The sequence below is a fragment of the Mustela putorius genome, unplaced genomic scaffold (genome assembly GCF_011764305.1).
Source record: "Mustela putorius furo isolate JIRA1106 unplaced genomic scaffold, ASM1176430v1.1 tig00003834_pilon_pilon_pilon, whole genome shotgun sequence".
Classification (NCBI taxonomy): domain Eukaryota; kingdom Metazoa; phylum Chordata; class Mammalia; order Carnivora; family Mustelidae; genus Mustela; species Mustela putorius.
In genome coordinates, this window is record NW_025421987.1 from 73147859 (window position 1) to 73157754 (window position 9896).

Sequence of the window (9896 nt, forward strand, 5' to 3'; positions counted from 1 at the left end):
TCTCTTTCTCTTGTTATTTCTGTGTTATCATCATTATTAGTGGTGTGACTTAAGCTCATGCCCTCTCTACCTGCCATGTTCCCTTCCACACTACCTGGTGAATGAAGACCCTTACTGGGTACACAGTGAAGTGATACCCAAGAAATAGAGGTGCTGGGGTGCCTGGATGGCTCATTCAGTAGAGTGTCCGACTTGATCTCAACCCAGGTCTTGATCTTAGGGTTGTGAGTGCAAGCTCTGAATTGGGCTCTGTGCTGGGCATGGACCCTGCTTAAAACAAACAAAGAAAAGATACAGAGGTGCTAACAAATGCATTCTCAGATTCTTCTCATTAAGCCAGCAAAGATGAATCCTCTCTGAGTTTATTTACATCGGAAGCACCACAAACTTCCAGCACTGTGCAGGCCATTTCCGTGGTGGTCATCCCAGCATGAATTGTCTGTCTGTTTATTTCTTTACAGAGCCTAAATGGAATATTCCATCACTGGAAAATAAAGCTTCAAGTTTAAATTTGAAATCTTTATCCCTATCTGGCAAATTGGTGATATCCTTAACAATTTGGAAGGAAATGATATTTCTGCTGCCATCAGCTACAAAGTGTTGGAAGCGCACAGTGCTCTTTATCAGATTTACATGGATTCCAGGTGAATCTGATCCAGTGGCTACAAGTACTGAGTATTAAGCTAATTGTTATTCTATCCCCCCAGAATGTCTCTGATATGGAAAAAACAACTGACTCTGAATATAGTCAGAAATTAAAATAAGATCTTGTTCACCATTTATATTCATAGACCTGCCAAGGACGGGAGAAGGGAAATTTTTTGTTGTCTTACAAAATCCGTTGCCTTCAGAATAAAGTAAACAAAAAATACTTGCTGGCTGGTTTTGCTATGGCAAAAACAACCCCAACATTTCAGTTACTTATAACAACAAAGCTTTATTTCTTACTCATGTTATATGTTAGTTATGGATCATTGTGGGGTTAAAAGTGGGTTTGCCGCATGGGTCATCTGCATTCTAGAATTTAGCTGAAGAAGCAGTTTCTCCATGGGATAAGCATTTTGGTGGCAGAGGAAAAAAAGCAAAAGAGGTATTAGAAACAAAGAATGGCTCTTCAGGTTTCTATTCAGACATGGCCTAGGTGGTCCACGTGTCATGGTCAAAGCAGGTCACATGACCAAGCCCAATGTCAAGGAGGCAGAAGCATGTCCTCCTCCAAAGGAGACAGGGAAAATCCCACGGCAATAACTAGAGATGTATACCTCTCTTGCAGAATGAAGAATGGAGAACTGGTAACTTTAATAAAACCTTCCATACATTCATTATCCTAACATTCAAAACTTACGGTAGAGCCAGCCTCATCTCCTACCATAGCCCTTACTTATCTGTGTGCTGGACAGAGCAGCTGGCCTCATTTCCCTACACACCGTTTGCTTTCTCACTTCCATATGTGTTTCTCAGCTGGAAATGCAGTTCCTTCCATTTTCTGCCAACTGAAACTGCTCTCAACATGCAAGATCAGCTCAGATTTTACCTACTTCATGAGGCCTTTCTCATTCCCTCACTGAAAATTGAACACTTCTCCCTTGGAGTCATTGTCTATGCAGTTCTAATTTTAATCTTCATTGGAAAGTCTGGATAAGAAGCTCCTGGACGCAGGACCCAGGGATTTTGTTGTGGTAGAGCTCTTCTCCAGCCTCTTGTGGTCAGAGTCTTGACCATACCAGATGCTTAATAAGTTCAATTACAACCCTACATATTCATCATCAAGGTTATCTGTAATGTGAAGTTTCAAGTCTTTTTTCTTTCTTCTTTCCTTCTTTTTTCTTTTCTTTTCTTTTTTTTTAAATATAGGAGGTGTATGTGGCAAACCATGTAGAGGATTCTGGGAATTTTCTTCAGTTAGAACAGCCATGAAGATTATACTGTTTGTCCCATAATCTAGATTCTACCAGTCGTGTGTGTGTGTGTGTGTGTGTGTGTGTGTGTTCCTTACCTTCCCACCAATAAAACACTGTGGGCACTATGTTTTCACAGCAACACTGTTTCCCTTGCCAATGATTCGTGTATTGAGAATTGATGTTTCTTTTCCTTCTTTTTCATCATCTTCTCACATTTGGCATTCCACGTGAAGCACTCGTCCATGGAAGCTCAATAGGAGGGGTGGCAGAGAAATGGCGGACCACAGGAGAGTGCTATGATGCAATGGAGAGAGTAGGAGCTTATAAGTCAGAGAATCTGGGTTAGAGTCTTGTCTTTGCCCCTTACTACCTTTGTGTCCTTAGGTGGTCACTTGATTCTACTATCCATTCAGTTTTCTTATTTGTTTAAAAATTAAAACTGAAAAGAAAATGAGACAAAAAGGAAGATAGGAAAGGATGCTGTATTAGCACAAACTAGCATGTGTGAGTGTGTTGTATTAGCATGACTGTGTGAATAGAGCCTAACATATTGTAGGAGCCCAATATCATCATGGTATGTTTCAGACTTTAAAAAAACAATGCTGTAGGACTTCCCATTTCATAATAAATCATTGGCTTCCTTGGTGTAATTCCCCAAATGGTCTTGACATATCGCCAGTATGAAATGGGTCATTGACTTCCAACTAGCCTAGCTTCCTTGACCTCATCCCATCTCTGCACCCTTGGGACTTAAATTCATGAGTCAGATGGGTGTGTTGACATGGCAAAGAAAAATCAAGGATAATAAACCTTAAATTTCTAGTTCCGGAGGGAAAAGCCAGACTTTACTGGGAAGTTAGGAAGAGACACAAGCTCCTGACCCTCCAGGTCAGTTACGTGACAACCACCCACTCACTCTACTTTATGGTCAAAATATGAAACTTCTATGATCAGAGGGAAAAAAAAGCTCACTTTCAAAGATGCTTTTTTCTTCTTGCTACTCAATAAATGTGCTGGATTTTATGAAAGGAGTCTGGAAGTTGCTTTGAATAGGTTGACATTGTAGGCAAAACTTTTTCTGTCCTGAGTATATGCTGAAGATCATAGGTTTTATCAGATTTTAGAGGTGATTTCATATTATATGTATATGTGTGTATATATACATAATATATATTATATACACACACATATCCTGTTGGTATTCTATACATGTTATAATTTGTAGAGATAAAGATATATAGTTATAGGAGGGAGGGAGAGAGAGGGGGAGAGAGGGGGGAGGGGGAGAGGAGAGAGATTTTTAAGGAATCAGTTTACACAATTGTGGATGCTTAGTAAGCCCACTGGAGACTCAGGCAAGAGCTACAGTTCAAGGCAAAGGCAGTCTGCTGGCAGAATTTCTTCTTGCTTGGAGAAGGTCAATCTTTGCTTTATTAAAGTTTTCAGCTGACTGGGCTTTCAACTGAATAGGATAAGGTCCCCCTACATTATGGAGAGCAATCTGCTTGACTCAAAGTCTACCAATTTAAATGTTAATCTCGTGCAAAGCACCTTAACAGAAACACCCAAAATAGTATTTGACCAAATATCTGGGCACCATTGCCTTGCCAGGTTGACACATAAAATTAACCGTCACAGTAATATAAAACAGAAAATAGCGTGAAAAGTAGGAACAGAGAACAAAAGGGAAGCTTGGAGAACATCTAGTCTACCCTTCCCCATCTTGCAGGTAAGAAAACCGAGGCTCAAGATTACACACCGCTTTAGCCAGAGAGCTAGAGCTAGATCACAGGTCTCTGACTCTTTCTATGACAACCTAATTCAGTGTTGGTTGCTTAATGCAACATGAAATACAATTTAATGCCCTTCTATGAAAGTCAGACAGGGTCAAGTTTAGATTTGGGTTATTTGCGTGGCACTTGCAAAGCAAATTACAATTAAACCCACATTTCCTTCTTAACACAATGTTAGAATATGAAATTTGTGACAATAACAACACAAAGGGGATGGAACTCATTAGGAAAAGAGTTTCTTATGTACTGTTAAAGCTAAATCAATATGAATTCAGGCCAGATTGATCTGAATTTAGGATGTTAATTGTAACCTTTTTCTGAGGTCTCTCAAGCCATGCAATTGGTCTAAATGTATAAGAAAAAAATTTATGTTTCAATGGGGAACTATGCCTCTCTAAAGCACAGCTTTCTGGGTTAGTCTGATTCTGATTCCATGGGAGCTATTTTACTCTGAAAATTGTAGATAACCGATAGCAATGCAAAATAATTCTTGTCTATAAACATGCAAATGAATTTTGTCCCAGGGAGACAGAGAAAGGATACTTCCCCCACTCCAAAAAAAGGGCAGGTTTGCCTCCGTTTTCACATTAATTTCAACATTCCTTTACTCTATATAAATTCGGAGCATAAATTTATGCTTCTTTGACTTCTTTAATCCAGTTGTAACATCTGCCTGGTTTTCTCACTTAATTAATGAGTCTCATAAAATCTTTAACACATGTTCATTTTATAGCTCTGTGAGAGACATAATTTTGCCCTTTTTTGGGAAAATTATCCTTTAATGTCATGTCTTTTCCAGCACATGAAAAGGATGCTCTGCTGGAGTAAAATCGACCCTCTGTACAGCATCCATTCAGCTCCACTCTGCTCTAAATTCTCACATTCAAGAAAAAAAAAATTCAATTAGGGTTTCACAGAGTTTACTGCATTAAAGTCTGGGAAAAAAAATAGCAGTGGAAATAGAGACTCTGGCAGCAAAAGAAAATAGGTTGGGGACGAAATGGAAGAGCACATGGATTTCTTCGCCACTTAGTAAAGGATCTGGGCAATTAGGCTGGCCAGGAAGGTGGGTAGAGGAAAATAGGATAAATAATGGCTCTAAGTAATTGCCTCTGAGACCCGCCCAAATCATCAGTTATCCCTTTACTGAGCTGTTTTACTCCACCCCCACACTCCACAGAAACTTCTAAAATGGGTCCTTAGCAAATGGTTGGGGCTCCATTGATATTGGAAGGTTTTAGTTGGCCCAGAATCCTGTGCTCCACCTCTCCTAGGAAACAGCTAGGGAGGACCTGGGTGAGAAGTGCTCAAAAAGAGGACAGGAAAAGCAGAAAAGGAAAGGACTCAGGCAAATCTCAGTTCTGAGGTCAGTTCGGAGGTATTTTGGAGCCCTTTTGCTCCCTCTGTAGCCTGGGTTCCCCCAAAGCCTTATATGCATGTTGGAGCAAGGGGGGGGGTGAGGCAAACGAAGTGCTGGACACACTCCCAAAGCTAAACCTGGGACCCCCCCACCTCCGCCTTGCCCGGAGAGCCTGAGCTGCTTTCATGCTGTCTCGGCTGCTAGAGTTCTCCTGTTGTGTTTGTCCCTGCCGGGTCACCCTGAGCTCCCAGCTTCTGGATGGCTTTGTGGAATGTCTGTTGCCATGGCTACTACTTTTTCTAGCAATGCCTCCACCATCATCTCTGTTATCTGTTTGGCTACTTGTTTGTGGGCCCAGCTGCTCAAGGAGTGATGTATCCTTTGACTCCAAAGGATACATCACTCCTTAACTCTTCACCACCCTCTCTGGTGAGGAATGTGGAAAAATTCCTGGGGACTGAGTCACAGTTTACCTTTGTTACTGTATACCCCATGGCCACGGCCACATCTCTAGTCCAGATCCCCATTCACCTGTCTTCGGGGTCATGCAACAATCTTCTAAGTAAATTGCATTAGCTTTTGTGGAAATGAATGGATCCCCAAGTTTTAATGGTTTAACACAATAAAAATTTATGTCTTGTTTCAAGGTTGTTGAGGCAGCTCTCTCTGACATAATAGTTCAGAGACCCTGAGTGATGAAGACATGTCTGTGTTCAGTCTGGGGCCTCTGGGGCCTCTGTGGATGTGAAGACTCCAGTTAGCAGAAAAGGGGAACAAGAATGGAAAAACGTGTCTCGGAGTCCTTTCTGTGTCAGGTCTGGAAAGGGCACACCTCCTGCCTGTCTTTGTTCCCTCAGAATAAACAGTCATGTGGCCACACCTAAGTTCAAGGGAGTCTGGGAAATGTAGACCAAGTGTGGCCAGTGAAGGAGAGAATAGCTTGGTGGGAAGGGGGGAAGTGGAGGTCTCCACTACAGAAGTTTCCTGCTTCCATTCCTTTGTACCAGCTCCTTTCCTAGAAGTTGAACCTGCAGAGTCCCACAACCACTGAGTAGTAAAGCCAGAACCCAGCCCAGGTTTATTGGACTCTGAATCCACATGCTTCTGCTCTACCTCTCAGGATCCCATAGCAGCTTTCCTCTCCTGTCTTCACCTTTCCTTGCTCTCTCCTCTTTAAATGTCACCGCATTCTCCAGAGCAGGGAGGGTTTCTGATAAGGAGCAAAATGCATTTTTTTCTTCACTCAACAGAAGCATAGGTGTTGCTGAGAAAATCCTTTCTCTTTCCCTGGTTTCTCAAATGTCTCCTTCCTAGGCTTCTTCCCACTGTTTCCCCACCGAATTCTTGCAAACCGCCCCCACCCCCATGCTGCTATTGACCGTGGGAGGTGATGTGACTCTACCCTGGGTAACTGACAGCAGTGTCTGCCCATCCCCTGTCCCACTGAGGGCTGGGCCTCTCCCTCCTCTGTTACTGCTTATCTCTGCTGTTAACCAGACTCTGGTCTGTTGGTCAAAGCTAGTCTCAGGCCAGTCCTGAGTTCATGTGTTCATGTAGGAGTCCCAAGTAGACTCAACCTCTTGATGGAGGCAGTGGCAAAGAATTTGTAGCAATCTTTAATCAGCCACAAATGCAGTAAAAATGAATGACAATAAACATTTGCATAGTGTACAGAGTCACGACATTTTTATACACATCCTTTTTAAAAGGATGGTTTTTATTTTCCCCCCATTTTTCCAAATGGAAAAACCCATGACATAGTCGAGTTGAGTGTCTCACCAACCATCACTTGCCTAGGAAGAGACAGAACCGGGGTTTGTATTAGGTTTCCTGGCTGTTTATTACATGCTTTCTCCCTTATGTCTCACTGCCTGGTTCTAGCCCTTAGAAACATGGAAGTGATTCCTTTTATTTCCCATTTGCATTTACTGTGGTGACCCCAAATAAAAATGTTAGACAGCTAGTGAGAGACATTGAAGGGGTCTAAAAAATAGAATGAGCAAAGAGATGGGCTGAAACACATATTTATGACCCTAAATTTTGACTTCCAATATTCACCAAAACTACTTTGAATATGTTAAGCAAGAGGCAAAACCCCAAGAAAGCTATTAACTACTATGGGGTATGGACATGGTTTACATTTATCAAGGAAATGATCACAGGTATTTTAATGGTGGAATCTTGTAGGAAGAGTGGATCTGGGCAAGGTTTCCCTTGAGCTGATGACCCCTAAAGTTAGGTAAAAGTGTATAAATCTCAGTTTGTTATTTTGAAATCGCATATTCGAGCCATGATGGGGCTATGCCAACCACTTTAGCTGGCAGTAAGAAAAGAAAGAAGAAATAAGCAATAAGCAAGGAAGGACACAAAGGAAGCAGGAAGGAATGATGGGGCAGCTTAGAGAAGCCCAGGCTTCAGCTAGCTAGCCATGCAAGTTGCTATTCCTTCAGCCATAGTGAGGCCATAGCTCTGCAAAAGTCTGCCCTGGACAGTTGGGCAGGTTGTTCAGCAGAAGGGCACCCAGCTGAGGGACAAGTGGGAGCAGAGCTGAAATCCAGCCTGTATTCCATTTGCCAACCGTGCATTGTGGGCAGACCAAGCCTACTCAAGGTGGGAAGCGAGAGTTCCCTGATTAACTCACAGGCAGGTTTCCTGCCCAGTGTACATGTACTTGGAGTGGGTGCCTTTTCCTAATTTGTCCCAAATGTACCTTATATGCTACCAGAGGCCCTAACCCAGCAGCAGAGGAGCTGCTTACTGCAGTGTAGGTTTTGATTTCATAAATTAAATGGCCATGCTCAAGTGATGCTCTTTCAGAAGCGTATCAACCTTGACCTTGACCTTCATGAGGCTCACACAGCAACCTCATGGCATGAAAACCACCCAGGCTGTATGGGCTTGTTCCATGGGCTCTTCAGCAGGTCAACGGATAGGTTGCTTAGCTTTTCTGTTTCTCCCCTTCCCATCTCTGAAATGAAGATGCTGAATTGAGTGACACTGGTGTTCCTTCCCAGTTATAATGGGCTGTAGCTCATAATTCTGTCAATAGCAATAAGCCTGGGAGTGGGTCAGACTTGCAAGTCCAGCCTGGGTTTTTCTCTGGACCACTTTACTTATTTTCTTCTGTTTGGCCATATGTTAGTCTTGACTAACACTGTGTTCAGAGGACTACAGCTATCTAGGGGAAAAACGATCTCAGCCTGAGACAGAATGGAGGCTATTAAATACACACAAACAGTAGGTCTTTTCCTCTCCCTCAGTTCTCTTGCTTGTCCAGCTGTATGCGTGTACATGCACGCACATGCACGCAAGAACATGCATTCACACGCGGGGCTGGGATGGACTTCCCTCTCTTCAAAGCATAAACAATAAGCTATCGTTTCCCCGCACATAATCATTTAATGCGTTCTAATCTATTTCTCTAAAACCCAGAAACAACAGAAGTGCAGAGAATCCATGCCCAGGGCATTCTATTTGCATATTTCCATGTATGATTTTTGAAGGCAGTAGTTCGTATTGGTAAACAGGTTGGTTTGCCTCCATCACTTTCTCCTCACTGTAAGTACTATTAAAAACCTCATAAATCATTCCACACCTCCCAGACTCGTCTTTGTAGCACAAAGGGAGCCCTGTACCACTCTGAAGCCTCCTATTTATCTCGCATACACTCTATGCATTTCCATTATTTATATTTTTCCAAAAAGCAATGATTCCCCAGCTGCCTGAGGCAGACAGATGCTTTATCCTTTGTGCTGTAAGGAGTGGGAGAGAGAAGAGTCGAGGTGGAGAAGCAGGCAGAGAAAACCAGACTTGTTGGATTCTGAAATGCATGAAAATGAGGGAGAGGGAAATTTGGGAGGGGCAGGGGGGATAAAGGGGATCAATTAATACTGATTAAATGCTTATCCAGTACTGTGTGCGCTGCTGCCTGTCAGAATGCCCACATGGGTGTGCCGTGGGCACCTGATACTCAGTAACTCCCAAATTGAGTTTACTCCCCACTGTTGCACAGATGTGCCCCACCTGCCTCCCACCTGTGAACGGCACCACCATCCATCCAAAGATTTTCACATATTATCTCGTTCAATCCTCCTCTCCTCCAATGAACTAGAAATGATCACTTCTAGCTCACATGAGGACGCTGAGGTTCAGAGAGGAAAAGTGTGATACAGTACTAGGGCTGCCATAACAAAATACCACAGGCTGGGTGAATTAAACAACAAATTATTTTCTCACAGTGCTGGAGGCTGGAAAGTCCAAAATCAATGTGCCAGCACAGTTGGTTTCTCCTGAGCTCCCTCTCCTTGGTTTGCAAGTAGCCTTTTCTCTATGCGCCCGAAGCAATCCCTGGTGCTCTTCTTCTTAAAGGGACACCGGTGCTATTGGATCATATCCACCCATGTAACCTTATTTGACTTTAATTACCTCTTTAAAGGTTCTATCTCCAGAAAGTCATATTGTAAGGTACTGGGGGTTAGGACTTGAACATAGGAATTTTGGGAGATACAGTTCAGTCCACAATGCCAAAGGACCCACGGAACACGAGTTCACAGGCTTGTGTCTTTTCACTGCAATTCCAAAACATCTTTATCTGCTCTCATTTACTAACTTTTCAGAAGAGATGGTAGGTGGTAAATTGAGAGGAGGGGAGATTTCAGAGCTCGGAGGATTCAGTGTGATAAGCATGTCATATTCAGGTCTACATTCAGTGGCAACTGTTCATTTGTTCAGCTGCTGTTATTCACTAAGTGCCTATTATAGTCCAGATGCTTTTTCTAGGTGTAGGCAATATAAAAGAGAACAAAACGAGTCTTCGCATATTTACAGCCCAATACTTACTCA